The following is a 19,349-nucleotide window of genomic DNA, read 5'->3' as shown; positions in this document are numbered from 1 at the left end:
TGATCAAACTCTGACTGAAATGACTGTGGTTTAAATTTATGAGGATATTCCCAGGTTCTGAATTCAAGGGTTTCAAATATCTTGTAAGTAACATGTTAGTACGGAACTACATAACTTCTCTAACATTTAGCAAATAGCAGATACAGAGGGAACTAGGGGTGAGACATTGACTTATGATGCCTTTGCTTGTTTAGAGAGAGAGAGAGAGAGAGAGAGAGAGAGAGAGAGAGAGAGAGAGAGAGAGAGAGAGAGAGAGAGAGAGATAAAGAGAACTTTATGGTCTAAATAAATCCCCAAACTATATAACTAAAAGTGAACAAAAGGATATTGAACTTTTTTTTTCCATGATGATAGGTATTCATATTTTGACTACCAAGGTTTAATACTCTATGTGAGGTATATACTTCCTTACTTCTGTTGGAAAAAGTTTGCGGTTACAGTCAATGATTTTATTTTATCTGTTTTTTTTTTAAGTAATTACAAACGATACAGTCAACTGATTGAAAATGCTAAATGTAGATTATTCTTCACAAATGAATTACTATTCTACTTTTTGTTTTATGCAAAGTGAAGAAAGATTTAACGCATTCGGTGAGGGAACAACATCCACATTCCATTGCTCCCCTTAACCAAGTGATTTCATTTGTTCTTTCAAAGGCACCTCAGGAATAAAGAGCCTTTCTGTTTTCTGTTCTTCCGTCGGGTGATGTTTCTCATTTTGATTTTGGCAGGGGAGCAGCGATCCACTTGAAATTATTCCCGCAGCTTAATCACGTCCTGCCGACCAGAGAGATATTCTCATTTGCAGGGCTCTGCTGTGGGTCTTCCTCTTGAAGGAGCGAGAACTGTGACTAAATTATATTCCCCCTGTCTCGAATATGAAGACCCTTGTTCTGTACTATTGTGGTTTCCTCCCACTACTTTGCTGAGCGAATCCCCTAATCTTTGTTGTGGGAAACTAAGCTTTTCCTTTATAGAGTGGTTTTGTTAATTATGGAACGGGTTTCACCGGAAGAGTACCAAACTTTTGTCATGTGCTTTTGCGTTACCCTTGAGCAGCACAAGACGAACTGTTCAGCTTTGCAGTTTCCTTGGGTAGCTGCAATCTGGATCGCTAACAGTACGAGTGAAGGATATTACAGGTTCCTTTTGCTTTCGATGTCACAGGGACAAAACTGAGCATCTTAGGTGGTTTGTTATGTTAAATCCGGAGAACTATGTAGAGACTAGTGACTATTTTTTTAAAGCCATAGTTTCACCTACAAAACAATTTATAGCGTTCTATTTTAAGCGATGAAAGGATTAATCTTTTTTTTTTTTTTTTTTTAGGCAATACTGGTAACATATATTCCAACCTTCCCTTTCTTTGAGATTTCTCCTTCTTTATAAATTCAGTGTATCTAAACTAGTATCATAGAAATGAATAATAATAATAATAATAATAATAATAATAATAATAATAATAATAATAATAATAATAATAATAATAATAATAATAGTTTTCTATCTTTTCGGAATAACACTAATTATGATAGTGCTTCACTAAACTGTGTTCACTAAAAGTGAACACAATTTAGTGCTAATTCTCATTTTTATATATATAAAAAGGAGACAAAGTACCACGGATACTTCTCTCTCTGTTTGTCTGCCTCCACAAAGACGGTGGAGACAGATTTCAAAGTCCAATAAAAGACTTTTATTAGACTTTGCCAGATTCCTTCGCAGATACGTTTTTTTTTTCTGTGTCTACGCCTAAGTGGAATAGCCATGCATACCCATATTACATATTGTCTCTCACCTTGCATTTGGCAACACTGAATATACCCCATTCTTAATTAACAATGTGTTTCACTTCTGTATATTCTGAGTGGTCATATTTTCAGCATTTTTTGTTATCATCGTTTAAATAGAAGAATCTCAGAGTACTGTTGTGTACCCCCCCATCCACGACACGTTGTCTCACGTCAACCTTCTGTTTTCCTATTAATTTCTGCAGTGTACTCGTTCGCTCTTTCATTCTTCCCTTACTGAATATTACTCGGCATCTTTCGCTCTTTTTTTGTCTTTTCTTCTATGAAAACATGCGAGATTGTTATTTAAAATTCCGCAATGTAATCGCATGCAATCCAGTTCCTCGTTACGTTATTGCATTGATCCTTAGAAAACTGTGGTCAAAAGGAAGTTTGATTCCACTTTCTGTATTTTAGGTTTGACTGTTTAGTTTTTGTTTTAAGAACAAGCATCGGTAGCAGACTCTGTCAATCCTCATTACTTACATGTTCATAGTTTTTGTTTTAAGAACAAGCTTCGGTAGCAGACTCTGTCAATACTCATTACTTACATGTTCATAGTTTTTGTTTTAAGAACAAGCATCGGTAGCAGACTCTGTCAATACTCATTACTTACATGTTCATAGTTTTTGTTTTAAGAACAAGCATCGGTAGCAGACTCTGTCAATACTCATTACTTACATGTTCATAGTTTTTGTTTTAAGAACAAGCATCGGTAGCAGACTCTGTCAATACTCATTACTTACATGTTCAGTCTTCCTACACATGGGGAAAACTTTGCAATAACCAAAGTCATATTCAATAACAATCCTGCTCTCAACCCATTTTCTTTTTCCGATGCTTGGCTATGATCACAGTTTCTTTAAACGAGGAAAAAGAGGAGCGGGGAAAAAAGAAGGACAATACAAAATATCTCTTGGCCTGGCTGATGTAGATGGAGCTATAGTTACACTCACAATCTGCAATGGTCTTGTAGTTTGCACAACTAACCACAAATGAGTAAGACTTCAGTATTCCCAGCTGTGGAATAGTAGTTTTCTTTCCTTGAAAGATATTTATTCATTATTCTATAATCACTAATAAAAGTATAGTATATGCTTTCATTTAATTGCTTGATTTTTATGGTAGGACCAGCACTTATCTCCTCATTATGAAAGTGTTTCCATTTGAAACTGATCTCACCTCGACTTTATCCGTTAACTCTACTGACAAACTTCGCCAATGTTTACACTATAATGATATTGATACTTTAATAAGGAAATTTATCTAAATATGAATATGTATTTTAGTTCTCATTTTGAACCACTACACCAGTACTATTCAAAATGGCCGTATTCAAAATTAGAAAGTTCTGAGACGACAAGACCGTAGGGAACATATATAATTTACCTTCCCAAAGTTTGGATGAAGGTATTTTCATTCAGTATATTCATAAAGGGCTATGTATAGGGTAATAATTGTAAGCCTTTTCACCAAAATTTCAATTCTTCCAGCAAATAATTAAGATAGCCTTCTTTATACAAGCATCAAAATTGAGTCTTATTTTCTCATAAGAGTGTTGTATGTCGTAGGCGAGTGGTGTGCGTTTCCCAATAACTCTAAAAGAAGGATAAAATTTGTCTGGTATCAATGGAGTCTCAAGCGGACACGAAAACCACCCACAAGAGAAGAGCGAAATGAGGAATGAGGAAATCTAGGAGAGCTTCTTTCAGCAAGGATTACCTGCAAAGTTCTCTCTCTCTAGGAACATGGCAATAACATTATGATGTTTATTGCACCGAGAAATTCTTGATCAAAGATACAGGTATGAGAAATAGCAATAAAATGAACTCACCAACGAAACAGACTGAAGTGAAATCCTTTCTGAATTCAGCCTGAAGCTTTATTTGTTGAAGATTAAGAGTAAAATGCTCTAATGACAACTGACAGTATCCTCATGAAAAACATCTAGTAATAGTTCGAAACTTAATCAGCATGAAAGCTTTTATGAGAAAAGAAGTTTATCACAGGCCAAGGCATACTTGAACCATGATTAGATATAATATATATATATATATATATATATATATATATATATATATATATATATATATATATATATATATATATATATATATATATATATATATATATATATATATATATATATAATATATATATATATATAATATATATATATAATATATATATACATACATACATACATACATACATACATACATACATACATACATACATACACACACACACACATATATTGTTACGAAATCCTGATATTCCAGCCACGAATCACCACAAATCTTAACTTATATTCTGTGGGAACGCGCTACGGAAATCAGTTGCCAAATTAGACAAAGATTCCGGACAAAGACACAGATCCCAAAGAATGGGAAACACTCACAAGAGGGCAAACAAAACTAAGAACAAAAACTTGACAACTATTTACATCTGAACAAATATCGCAAACAACAAAGAATGTCCCGAAAAAAAAAATTTAGGGCCTAGAAAAACTCACTTGTACACAAACCCTCATTCACTACCTTCATTCTCCTAGCCAACTAACATACCAAGAGCAAAAGGGAAAGAGCTGGTAGAAGGTAGAACACAGCACATATACTGAAATGAAATTCCTTCTCCCACACGACGGTAAAAGATACAAGTTAGAGGAAAAACTTACCAAACCTAATATTTAACATATCAAGAGCAATAATGAAACGACCATTTTCAAAGTTGAAACATACGAATATTGAATTATCCGCAAAAGCTCAATAAGGCTGTCCTAAAGACGGCGGGAGGCGAGGGGACATAAATCTCAGGGAAAACGTCCAAGGAGGGGCGATGAGACGACGATAGTCCTGGCGATGATGCACAATCCAAGTCAGTGAATTGTCAACAAAATGATAATACAATATAGCGAAGAATTAAGTAACTATATCTCACCCTTCTTCGGCCTCAGAGGGCTTCTGATGACGCCAGAAGAAGTCACCCAAAAGCACTCTCAGGTGGGTAATAAGGATGTCCCACAGCGCTGTCCGTGGCACAGAGGCGTAAGGCAGGGACCAGTACTGTAATGTAGCACAGGCCACTATCCAAAAGTGCATGCTACTCAACACTCGGGCCACGACCCGGAGAAAAGTAGAGAGCACTAACAAAAATTTCCACAGGGGTCAACGAGTGCAAAGTAGGCAGGATGGTGAGATTTTCCCTCAGCAGAGCCAAAAAAAAAAAAAAAAAAAGTCCTGTTTTATCGCTAGAACGGAACAGTCCTCACCTCGGGTAGGGAAGACGGGAGAATAATAGGATGAACTAGCGAACCAGGATGCACCGCAGAACGACACTCTGCTCATTAAATATGCAAAGAAAAATAAACGGGTGAAATGCTGCTATAAAAAATTTAACCACTCCTTTTGAAGGGAAGCCACAAGGAAGCCACAAGGGGCTTTAAAGGAAGTGAAAATTTACGTAAAAACAATGAAATAATTTCGGAAAGTATGGTTATATATATATATATATATATATATATATATATATATATATATATATATATATATATATATATATATATATATATATGTATAGTTTGTGTGCATGCATGTATGTGTAAATATATATATATATATATATATACATATATATATATATATATATATATATATATATATATATATATATATATATATATATATATATGAAACAATTCTTATTAACAAGAGAAAAATTGTATCTTGGTATTCTTTTTTTCAAGATCGATTGTGTTCCTTTCCAGTAAAGTATGCTTTCAAAATACAGATGAATAATCCATGATAGATGCTCTGGTTACTGATGGAAGAATTCACTTCAGAAACAAAAGACATTTTTCTCTGTTGTTAGGAGCTAATATATATATATATATATATATATATATATATATATATATATATATATATATATATATATATATATATATATATATATATATATATATATATATATATATATATATATATATATATATATATATATATCTATATATATATATATATATATATATATATATATATGTATAATATAAAAATAATGTATGTATATATGTATGTATGTCACGATGTACTCCACAGTGAAAACGAAGGAGAAACCAGAGGAAAAAGGAAATAGGGTTCTTAATTTGTCCCAGCAGTTTCACCTTCCATCAGGCCTCTTCCGGGGAACTTTATTGAATAATCAGTATAAGAAAACCATATACCGGACATATGTTTACATTTGACTTCAAGACTTACATAAAACGTAAACAACTACAAATGGTTAATGGTGCTTACAACTGTTACAGGATAATATAAAATATATATTGTCTAGTACATAGTTCGTCCAATATAAAAGGTTAACAGTCTACTGAGGCTAAACAGGTAATTAAGTGTATGTATGTATATATACATACATACATACATATTTATATATATATATATATATATATATATATATATATATATATATATATATATATATATATATATATATATATATATATATATTGTCATGATATACATCCTCCCTCCTGTAGATTTCTGTGCATTAATTATTTTTGAATTAATCTGCAATTCATTTGACTGTCGGGCCGGAAAAATTGGCGGGCGACGGACGGAAACAAGCATAGTTTGAACTAGATCAGGGCTGTTAGTACCAGTGTGCAGCAGTGGGGGGAACACCCCCTTATCGCCTGATCCTGGGAAACAATAGGCACTCCCTTTTTCACCCCCATCACACGATGGGGAAGCATTTAGGTATGGGGAAGGTCAAATAGGCCTATTAAAGCTAGGGGCCAGGTAGGATTTTAATCTTAAAGCACCTAACTCTAAGTATGCATTTCCTCTGCCCTCTTTGCTGGTTCTCTTGACATATTGGCAGGGATGTCGGTCTAACGCTGAGGCCCCCACAAGACGCAGCTGGCTTTGGGAAGACAGAAGCTTTCTCATCTCAGAACCGGGTGGATCTATCGCCCCATTCTCCGTTTACGCTGGTTGAACTACCATCGACAGACAGCCGAGATGACTGTTGGCTCCACAATTATCAGACAAGGTTTGGCCATCGCAAATAGTCAGTAAACCAGCCCTTCCCCCTTTTACTTAAACTCCTTAAAATTCCATTTCTTTAAACTTTAACTCCTTCCTCCACAAAGCAATCTTCCTTTGTAAGAGTCCTGCTCGGCCTCCCATATCTCGCCATTAATGTGCCTCGAATTTAAGTAAAGATCCCGTGCTAAGTATCAGTTATCCCTCCCCCAGTAAAATTTAAGGGCAAATTTAGGCTAAGCAATACCAGTGTTAAATTTACTCTTTGTGTGAGTGCGATCACGTGTTCATTGTTAGAGCCCATGCAGCTACGATTCCCATATTGTGCCTACGTGATTTCATCCTAATTATCTGCTGGGCTACGTAGTGGTTAATATTTAATTGTGTAAATATTCCCATTTATAGGGGGGGATTCCATTTCCTTCTGTGTGCCTCCATTGTTAATCTCGGGACCTCTCTTTCAGGAGAGACAAGCTGGCCTATCGCACTCCGTGCCCCCATTATTTAGCCTGCCAACCCACAATCCTGAATATTCCTGGTCGCAGTCGATACCAAGTCCGTTGTTACCCGAAAATGTTTATATGAATTATTTTCCCATCCTGGAGTTCAATCATTTGCATCATCTAACCGAGACTATTTCGTGTACTCGGGGCATGACTAACTATTATTATTATCATGGGATTAATTGTATTGCACGTTGGCTCCCTCATTAATCAGCTTGCTTGTTGCCAATCATTACATTATTGTTCCATGTATCCAAGTAATGAGTCTGCCCCTCAGTTATCCTATTGTTTTGTTGTCTCCGTGTTTCCTTGCTAAATCTATGTAAATAAACTCCTGTAAATTGTAAAAGAGTTCTAATTCCCAAATGGCGACCTTCACATTCACTTGTAATCCAGGGAAAATCTGACGTAAGTTTTCAAATAACTTTTCCTTTTGCTCATAAGCTGGACTTTCTTGGTTTCGTGGCAGCATCAATATAAGCCTTGTTTCAATTTCTCCCCAACCAAGACGTCCAGGATATGACTATATATATATATATATATATATATATATATATATATATATATATATATATATATATATATATATATATATATACATATACATATATATATACACACACACACCCGAGAGCAAGGGATGGGAATGCCCGAATACAGACATCCTACGGGAAGACAGACAGGAGTACTCTTGAATAGCCATTTGGTTACATATTTATTCCCAACGTTTCATAATCCATGATTACATCATCAGGGGTTCTAGAATTTAAAAAAAAACAAACAGCACTGACAGTAAAAGTTACAGAAAAAATATACAAAGGCAAAGTCAGAACATAAAAAACGACAATCGACTTAGAAGGGAAATCTTACACGAAGGACACCGAGGAACAGGCAAAACACTGAGAAATTAATGAACACAAATAGAACATATAAAAGACAAGTAAAAAAATTATATTTAAAATATCTATGTTTTAAAACACTAAAATTTGAAATCACATTAAGAAAATAAATAAATAAATAAATAAAAGTCACTAAGGGTATGGCGCCAACCTTTCGGTACGAATCAAATACAGAGAATGAGGTGTTCGAAAGAGAAACAAAACAACAAAAACATTATCTTAACGACAGGTGTAAAGGAACAGCCGAAGTCTGAGTGTTCAATTTCGGAACCAGTTGTTTTATCATCAGAGACTCGAGTATTGGTAGTCCCAGTTGGCTTGAAGTTCGTCCAGTTATGCAGAAATCTTTGCTTTCAGTGGGACTTTTACAGAATTTCGTATGACTTCTGATGTTTGAGTGTTCGGGGTTGGAGGTTTTTATCCCCATGCAAAAACTTACCCCACTATGTGAATATATGCGTACTTAAAGAAGTCTCCGAATGGATCCCACGTAAATCCTCGAGCTACACTTGGGGCAAGAATACTTATACACCACTCTGGAGGACATCGTAGAACAAAGCTGATCCTTAAATTTAAAAACAAAGCCAATCGTTAAGGGGTTGATAGGAACCCCTGATGATGTAATCATGGATTATGAAACGTTGGAAATAAATATTCAAGAGTAATCCTGTCCGCCTTCCTGTTTGATATATATATATATATATATATATATATATATATATATATATATATATATATATATATATATATATATATATATATATATATATATATATATATATATATATATATATACAGGTAGATAGATAGATATATTCGAAAGGACTCTCAACAGTAGGGAAAAATTATTTTTATTTCTGAAATGAATTCTTCCTTCAGGTACCAGAGCATTCATGATGAATTATTCATCTATATTTTGCAGGCATACTTTCCTGGAAAAAAACCACAATCAATCTAGAAAAAATAAATCGAAGAAGTCATAAATGATGTAAAACTTACACCAACTATAATCCTACAGTTTTTGCTTTTCATTGAACTGCAAATCTAACACAGACATAAACGTAATCCTCAAACTATAATCGAATATCGGATAGTTATATCGGAACAGATTATTAGATGTGATTCAGCACTGACCAAGATTTCTTGTACTGAGAATATTAAAGAACCCAGTAGGAAAGGCAGTCAGATACCTAAATTCAGAACTATTAAAAAAAGGCATGAAAAACGTGAATAAAACGGCGAGATTGGAAGAAATATGGTGCACGATAAAAGGAGAAATGGCAGAGGTGCCTTCTAGAAGGCAAACGATTATGGAATTAGGAAATGCACAAGTAACCAGAGAAATCTCGGTGGTAGAATGAAAGACTCCATAAACCGTGTATTCTGAAGGTTACTGATCTACTCTTATATATCATGAAAGTGGAAAGAGGTTACGTAATGGTTGTTATCATGCCAGGTTAAAATAAGAATTCTTCATTAGAGCTAAAAAAAAAAAAGGTGACTGAAGTAGAAATTAAGATAAAATCAGGAGGCAAATGACAGAAAGAAAAGGAAAGGGCAAGACCGCTGCTCAAATAAGTTGTTTTTATTCAGTTATGTCGAAGGAGGGAGGAGGATAAATGATGAAACACTTAAACGTGAAGAAAACCCTTTCTGTATCTAATCTTTAGAGGCTGGTGTAGCTAATAGGCCGTGATTTCGGAGACCTAATGAAATAGCTAAATAAGTGGTATGAAATTTCCCCGAAACTATTATGGGATACTGTAATTACCAACTCGGTAGCAACTGGCCTTAAATTCCCTTTAAATCAGAGGAAAATTAAAGTATGGGCTTCAGAGTGACTTACAGCCTTGAATCAAAAATTTAAATTAATATAATTTTCCTGTAATAATAATAAAATCAAAGATGTTTACAAATCCGTTTTCACTAAAACCACAAAAGCATATAATATACATATTTCTTTAAAAAAATGGAAAATATAACCAGATAAATTTGTCAAATAGTCTCTAAACCAACCTGGTAGGTTTCATCAAAATAAGGAAAATAAAAAGAAAAGGTTTCTTGAATGGCCTGGGACTTTGAAATCAGAGGAAACATTATACCTGGTTTCAAGGTAAACTTTGACTTTGAATATAGGTCAAGACCATAAATACTTAGGTAAAACAGTCACCTACCCTGAAGCACCTCTATATTTCACTCCATCAAAATAAGAAAAAAATGAAACACTGTAAAACGTGGAACTTTAAATGTTCCTGCGGCCTCGAAAAATGGAACAAGATGAATAATAATCGTGAACCCCAATAATTTCTGTAAATCTCCTGGCACCTTCTAAGCAGGAAACGAAAGAACTGAACAATACCATATACATTTCGGGATGTCATATAATACAAATCGACAATGTGAAGCACTTATTTTTTTTCTTGTAGCCAAATTTCATCTCGGTTGCAAACAGCTTGTAAATTTCAATAGTCCGGTTCCCTGTGGAATAAGATGAACTTTATGGTAAAATTTGTGGTTTGTTTTCAGGCGCAAATAACTCAACTGAAAAAAGCTTGAAAAGTTTTTTCTTGCCACATGGGGAAAGTTACTTGATGTTGACGCTGATGCGTCATACCGGCTCTAATAGAGAGCCAAGTGACCATTTTTATGAGATGCATAAAAATATGATTACAAGTCGACAGCTTAAATAAAATAATGCAGAGATATTCCCCATAACACAAGGATTATGAACTTGCTGTAATTTGAAAATCATTAGTCTTTAATGACAATCTTTTCCTTAAAGAATACATACAATCCATTACTGTTTAGATATATTGAAAGATTTATGCTTTACAAAGTGTACTCTTATTGCCGGATGGAATTATGATATATTTTGCTTTCTTCCCGCCCAAAATAGAAATCTATTTACGCCCACATAAGAAATGCAGAAATGTTCATAGACTGCAATAATGCATTCAGGGAAAGAATGCATATAATGCGTTCAGAGAAAGACTGGAATGATGATATATCCTACTAATAATCGCATTAATGTAATTTATGCTCTGCGCTTCACTTATCCTTTGATGTTCTGCTGTTGGATATATATATATATATATATATATATATATATATATATATATATATATATATATATATATATATATATATATATACACACACATATATATATACATATATATACGTATATATATACATACGTATTGTCGTGCCCCCGTTTCTCTTTCCTCTTTATAAGGGCAAGACACCTAAGGTAGCGCGTCCGTGTTAAGGTGTGTGGTAGTTATTGTAAGTAGGAACAAGTGATTCTTCAAACAGCTAACTAAATTCCAAAGTACTTGGAGTTGAGGGGAAATGATTAATTGTTCCCATTTTTTCTTTTATTTCTCACTTTATTCTTACAGTTCCAACTATAGTTTCTTAACTGGTTCGAGACTTTGAAATAATGGTTTCGAGAGACTTAACGAATTAGATTAAGATTAAAGGGACTAATGTTCTGAGAGTCAGTTGAGCACTACACACATATTCCACTGTCTTCTGTTCCCCTTCTGTCTTCCCCTCACTTATGGGTTCTCTCTCTCTCTCTCTCTCTCTCTGCCTGGTACTCTGTTCAACTCTCCTTAGACTCCCCTTCGACCCCCTCTAGACTCCGTGTCTTCTTCTTATATTTACTATTTCCCCTTGTGTCAACAGTGACGTCATATTCTGGGCAGGTACTGTTTTCCTGATGCACCTCCTCCATTCGCTTCATTCCAATTCTTGGAGGTGTGTTTTAAGGATATCCCGTTGATCATTGGGTATTTTGCTCCTCGTAGGACGTCCTTAGGTCTCCGGCATTGATGGCATTTGATTGGCCAAAACAACTAGGCCTGACCTGTGGGAGTGGCTTATTTCCTTGGGCTCTCCTTCGAAGGCAAGGGGGGTGAGGGGTGTTTTCTCATGCCTTAGCTAACCATATGTTCCCAGGCGTTTCCTTCGAAGGACCCTCGTGGATTTCGAAGGCATGGCCAGTTGTGATTTCTCTTAGCACCTCGTTAGTTCTTGTGTGTTCTTGAAGTTGTGGTTAGCGATTTGTTGTGACAGGGGCGGGGAAGATTTATGTGAGTTTCTGGTTCCTGCTACAGACCCCAATGGAAACAGGATATTTCCGCTTCGAAAAATACGTCTCCTCTGTTTTCTCAATACATATATATATATATATATATATATATATATATATATATATATATATATATATATATATATGTATATATATATGTATATATATAAATATTGCATTACATATATACATATATTAAAATATATATTCATGTATATATACAGTATATATATATATATATATATATATATATATATATATATATATATATATATATATATATATATATATATATTATAAGTTGTTATAAAATATATAACCATTCTACAAGTGTTATATGTGTCTCTGTGAAAATTTTGATGTTTTGCTTGCAGATTCGTCATTTGTTGTAATGATATAATTTTAAAATGTCTTTTTCTTACAGATAAATTATGTATCATATATTCTTAAAATGTTTTGATATGTTTTTTCCATTTGTTTGATATATTAATACATATACTGAGTGTTATGAACTCGAATATTTAGCATGTTGTGGAGAGAGAGGGTAGATCTTATCGCTTAGCATTTCCCGCTGTATTTACTCAGGTGTTTGGTAGAAGAAAGTCATGTAGGGAGGAAGGCAAAGAGCCCTCTTGTCTTATCGTGATGAGCTGTCAGCCAATCGGCGAATTGCCTGTTACATATTTGTTCTGTGTGTCTGTTCCATATTTATTAGCTGTGTCTATGCTTATTCTTTTTCGTAATCTGTGAAAGAGAGAATGAGTGAGTAAGAGAGTTGGAATCGACATGTTGACAACCGGCCAGTTTTGGGTCTAAAAGCACTTCCTTCTCTTTGTTCAAGTGTGTGAGTGTCCAAGGAAACGTCCATCATAGAGATAAGGCGCTCAAAGCTCCAGCCGTGTATGTATGCCATACATACAAGTATACCTGTATGTATAATGTATGTATACTTTATGTATCATGTATTCTGGGAGAGTTTGGAGTTATAAGTGCAGTGCTGATCCAGAGTCAGTTAGTTAGGAACAGGGGCTCCTGGCAATAGGTCCTGTCTCACTCTCTCTCTCTCTCAGTTATTGTTCCTAGTTGCTCTCATATTGGTAAAAATTTTGTTAAACTCACCTAAGAAGGGTATTCTTTTGTAAAAGGTGATCCAAGGTGTTTATGTTGTGCAGGCATTGTGTAAAGTGTATAATGGTGTATCACTTAAAGAAAGGTAATGTGATGATTACTGGTTTTGTTATGTTAAGAGTTAAGTGATGTTCTAGGTGAAAGAGAATTATTATTTTGATAAGAGATGAACAAATCTCTTATTGTGAGTTCTAATGTGTCTTGCTGCTAATTATATATCATTGTGTATGTCATTGTGACTTGGCAGTGTTGTCTATGAGAAAGTCTTAGAAAGACGTGAGTTTAACCTTTTTTAAAAGTGAAGGTAATCTTTGGAAAGATTGATATAATCTTTAAACATATTTTTGTCTTAGAAATGGTGGTTGGTATAGTTCCATTTTTGCATATTTCATTCGTATATGTCTGTGTTATCATATTACTATAATTTTATAATTACTGTGTTACAAAGTTTTGTGCTGGTGATTACTTAGCATTTTGTTAGTGCATACTTATTATTGAGATTTCAGAAAATATTTATGTGGATTCCAGTCAGTAATATTTTGGTGAACAGTTGTGTGGAATTTAATTAATCAGGTATATGTTTAAAGCTTGAGTGATAGTTAATGGTTTGAATCTTACTTAACCAAATTGTTTTCTTAATAAATTAAAGTTTTGTGAATTAAACTTGATTGAGAAATACTTAAATCTTACACTGTTATCAATTAATAGTAAATCTTTTTGAGATTGTGAACTCTGCATATAACTTTTGAACTTAGAAATGAATTTGTTTGTTTAAAGTCTTAAAAGCTCAGCATTTCATTTTGACCACCAGTAATTAGAGAAATTAATGAATGTGTACAAGGTAAGTGATATATCTGTTTGTTCACCTGAGACTTATCTAGGTAAAATAGAACCAGAGAAACAGTTATAGTGTTTGTTGAAGTGATACCCATTTTCCACTAGTCTGGATACAACTTATTAATTGTTACCTCACCCATAACTTGATAAAGTCACATTGATTTTCTCAAGTGATAAGTAAGTTTTATGGGATCACTGTACCTTTAGAGATTCAGTCATAATATATTTGTTATGTTTCAAATATCTGGTCGATGTGAGGTAACTTTTTAGTATTATTATTTGTGTAATAACCAGGTGCTTGATCGTTTGTGACAATATATATATATATATATATATATATATATATATATATATATATATATATATATATATATATATATATATATATATATATATATATATACATATATATATATATATATATATATATATATATATATATATATATATATATATATTATATATATATATATATATATATATATATATATATTATATATATATATATATACATATATATATATATATACTGTATATATATATATATATATATATATATATATATATATATATATATTTATATATATATATATATATATATATATATATATATATATATATATATATATATATATATATATATATATTTCAGCACTTCATACTATGCCCTGTTCAGTGACCCCTTACATACTCAGAACTACTTTTGGTACCGATGATCTTTACGATTATCGTTACGTGTATGTTGGCCTATCCCACTGTTACACACAATATTTCACTTCCTTGGCTACAAATGTGCTTTAGTTTCTTTGTATGAATTTCCTATTAATCTCAACACTTATCTTCCATATCATGCATCCTCAGCACCTTCCTGAATGACTCTCTATCACTTCTAGCATAAGCGTTTTTTATGTCCCAAAATATCGCCAAAAGCTTTTACTTTTATTTATTAGTTGATCAGATAATTACATCACAACAAAAACTTGACATGCACACCCCATTCCTTGCCTAGGTCCATATTGTTCTTCCCCATTAATTTCATCTGCTATCTACTATACTTCCTCAGTTAGAATCCCACCTCACAAACATCTTTCTTGTCTTAGTGAATATTGTTTGCTTCTACGATTTATGCAACCTTCTCTATTACCCTTACTCTTATTCTATGGGGGAAACATTTCTCCTTCCTCATCCCAACACCAGCCGTACTATCGCGCACAAAAGTTCGTTCCCTCCACTGATCCAGAGAGTGAACACGAATCCACTGACTATGAAACAACGAAGCAGTTGAATAAGTAACTAAAAGAAGACCCAACAGATGTCGCACCGTAAGAGCGTATGGGAACAGGAAGGAAGAATGGGAAACAAGTATTTTTCTTGAGCATAGAGTAAAGCCTCCATATTCTAACATCGTTAAGGAAGTTATCGTAAAGTTTTTATTGTTGACGACAGTGGGTTTGAGTGCGAAATGTGCAGTTAAGGAAATATGTGAAATAAGTCTGAGAATAAAAGTGGTTAGGCAGTCAGTATTCATGAATTAGTATTTCCTATAGATTATCGTATCTTATGAACAGACATGACTGTCCACAAGATCGATACAAAACATTTCAGCAACAGTGTTTACGGTGGTGTTCTATAATCTGGAAGCCACCTCTTAAAAAAAAAAAAACATTTATAGCAGCAAAATAGCAAAATTTTCAGTTCACTTACGATATTGAGGTAGCGACCACAAACTATTGCTGGTGCATCCTTGATACGTAAACATTCATAGATCTGTTATATTTAGTTATACCGAGTGATTGGGCCAACATCCGTAGTGAAGGTGGGCGATATGGGTGATGACAGCCGAATGCCAGTTTTTAGACACTTACGAATTATGGCTATACGTAATTTTTTTTTCGTAATACTAACACAAAATGAAAGATTCAGATACTTTCACCAATGTAACAAATTCATTTTCAGTAAAAAGATAGAAAGAGAGAAGTAGAGAAAAAATATTAACAATAGCACAGAGATAATGACAGAAAAAGTTGATAGGAGAGAGAGAAAGAGAGAGAAAGTGTTTTTGGGTAAGTGGTAGTCTAATAGACGGAACTAGCGAATGATTTTTGCATTGTTAGGCGTTTTTGCTGGCGGTGTGAGGTTACAGCAACGAAAATGTGCTGTGAATTGCATAATCTCTTACCTTTCCAATTGTGATTATTGTTCATGCAGAATGCCATGGTTATGAAAACTATTAATCCACAAACAATATTATGGTGTTGACACTTTTTTAATTAACATAAAAGTCTATACCAAAGGTTTAAGGATGATGCTACCCATACCTGTGGTAAGAGGCATACCTTTGGTAGCACATTTTACACACAAACCCAGTATCATCAACAACAAAAATACCTGCTCCCCCACTCCTTCCTGTTCCCTTATGCCCTTACGGTGCGACATCTGTTGTGTCCTCCATCAGTTGCTTCGATTTTTCATAGTCAGCGGATTCGTGTTCACTCTCTGGATCAGTGGAGGGAACAGACTTTTGTGCACGACAGTACTTTACATTCCCTGGTCAGCGACTCAGTCACACTTTCATCACTGTATCCTAATATCTTAGTGACAACCCCATCAACTCGCGTCTTTCCATTCTTCAACTTCTTAATTGCGTTCCGTTCTCAGCATTCTGAGATCCATTAGCTTATTAACCTTTTACCCTTGCATTTTCTTTCTTATAGAATGACTATCTATTCCTCGTGAAGTCTTTGCTCTTCTTCTTTCCCACATTTTTATGATATATCCTGGCCTTTTCTTTCACCTTCCTCGTGAATTCCTAAGCCAGCCTTCTCTATTCCTGTTTACGGTTTTCCCTTCTGCTTTTTCCTTCACTAAGTTTTCCATCTACTCAGGGTAACACTCGTGGATTTTATTCCCTCTTTTCAGTCTCCTAAAACAACACCTGCTCCCCATTTACTCTAAAAGCCCCTATTGGAATTTCACACACTATAAATACTCTTTCAACTTGTCTTCAGCCCCAGCCCGTGTCTCATCTTTCTTCTATTTTATGCTCTCCTCACTTCCTTCCTATGAGACTAAGCCAAGCTTGGCATATACCTGATAATTCTGTTGTGAACATGCATGCCGCCATCATACGCAAAATCACACCAAACTTCCATTTTCTGATTTTGAATCATTAGCATTCATTTTCTGTGCTTAGAATGCTTCTCGTTATGATGTTTTTTCTTGTGAAGACCTTGGCTTTCAAAGTTATTGAATGTTATGACGAGGAAATATGTCCTTTTTAACAATGGAACTGAATTAAACTTAGCTGTAAGTACTCCCCCACCTTAAACTTAAGACCGGAGACACATTTCGCGCATACTTAGATTCCAGCAGTGCTCTTGAATCTTGGATTAACTCAGTACAATCAGCTTTTGAACTCAATAGGTCCCAGGAATTAGTTATTTTTTTGTCTCTCGTTTCCGCTGATTCCCCGGCCATTCTGTTATCCTTGAACTTTAAGGTTCCGACAAAGGGCAAGAGCTGTTGACTTTTCTAGTATCAACATTAAAAATTCTTTAATGTGATATAAACAACCGAGTTGTATATCAAAAGGATATTGCAGGAAACATTCCTCACTATTTTCCCGTAAAGGCATCAACATTTTGATTAAGTTTCCAACCTTGGCCGCCTCGAATCTGTTCGAACAGGCGAGCGGATGTTGTAATAGACTTTGGACCGGGTATAAAACCCTGACAGATAAACATATTCACTTGGCATTGCCCTGGCGACGATAAAACCCATTCTACTACATAGCCGCAAATGCTGAATTTTCTCAAAAAACGTATGACTCCTGGGAAAACCTATGGTTTCCATTAAGGGAAATAAGAGAAAAAACTTCATTATCTCGTTTTTAAATACATGATGTTTCCTCTTTTCTTTATTACATATTCTTCTTATTTTTAATTCCTTCTTAATGTCTTGATTATTATTATTAATTAAATCCTCACTGAAACACCTTAATCTATCATTCAAACCATCCATCTCCTCACCTTTTCTCATTTCTATATCCTTCCTTATGGAGCTGAATGCATTTCTAACTTCATTTCCTGGCTCCGGCCCCTATACTGTATATTCACTCACTAAATAAGCGCGTATGTTGACCTTGAATTGTTTCTTCAATCAAAAAAAAAAAGTTTAGATTCGGAACAGTTTCTATTTGATTTCAATTTCTTGTTGTAAAATGCGCCTGAGAGGGTTGCAGTGTTACAGCCATAATGAAATTTTACTCCACCTTCACAACAACACAACAGCACTAAAAAGACTTTCAAGGCTTCCACGAAGAGAACTGGAAAATATTATAACACTGGGAAATATGAGTCACGAAACGGTCCATTCACTTCCGGACGACGTTAAAAAGGTAATCTGGAAACCTGGCTCTCTCGGAAATTAAAAGAGAACAGAAAAACAACGAATAATGCTTTGATTCTCCGAAAGGCTGAAATTCAGTCTCTTCTATTCTGAGTATTCTAAAGGATGAATATAGGACATTCTTATTCTCTTCTACGAATCACCTTTTGCATCTGTTCTTTTCTATTCTCTTCTTCATAATCTTTTAGCTTTGTTTTTCTTTGACAATATTGCTTTGACAATAAGGTGCTTGAGAAGTATTCCCAAAGTATTCGTCACACCAGTTTCATTTTCTTACCTTGGTTTTTCAAAATTAATATTTCTGCGTTTGTTTCAGCGAATACTTCGATGTAATGCATCGTATTAATAGAACCTCAGATGCGCCTTGTGTCTTGATGATAATTATGATTTTCAAAACAATGATAAAAATTGCATCCATATATGATATGTCGATGTTTACCGTGCTTTAAGTCCACACGTGAAATTAATTGATGTCTGATGGACACCAGCTTATAATCCATTATGATTCAGAGTTAATGGCTAACTTTTTTTTTATTAGCAATGCGTCCGTCAAAATCATATAACAAAAGAAGTGTTTATACCTTAATAATGAATAAAAAGCGTTCTTACATTGATAATGAATAATATTGCCAAGGCCGGGTAGA

This window comes from Macrobrachium rosenbergii, chromosome 49 (assembly GCF_040412425.1).
Source record: "Macrobrachium rosenbergii isolate ZJJX-2024 chromosome 49, ASM4041242v1, whole genome shotgun sequence".
In the NCBI taxonomy this organism is placed as follows: Eukaryota; Metazoa; Arthropoda; class Malacostraca; order Decapoda; family Palaemonidae; genus Macrobrachium; species Macrobrachium rosenbergii.
The sequence above is the reverse complement of the archived record's forward strand: the minus strand, read 5'-3'. Positions refer to the sequence as shown.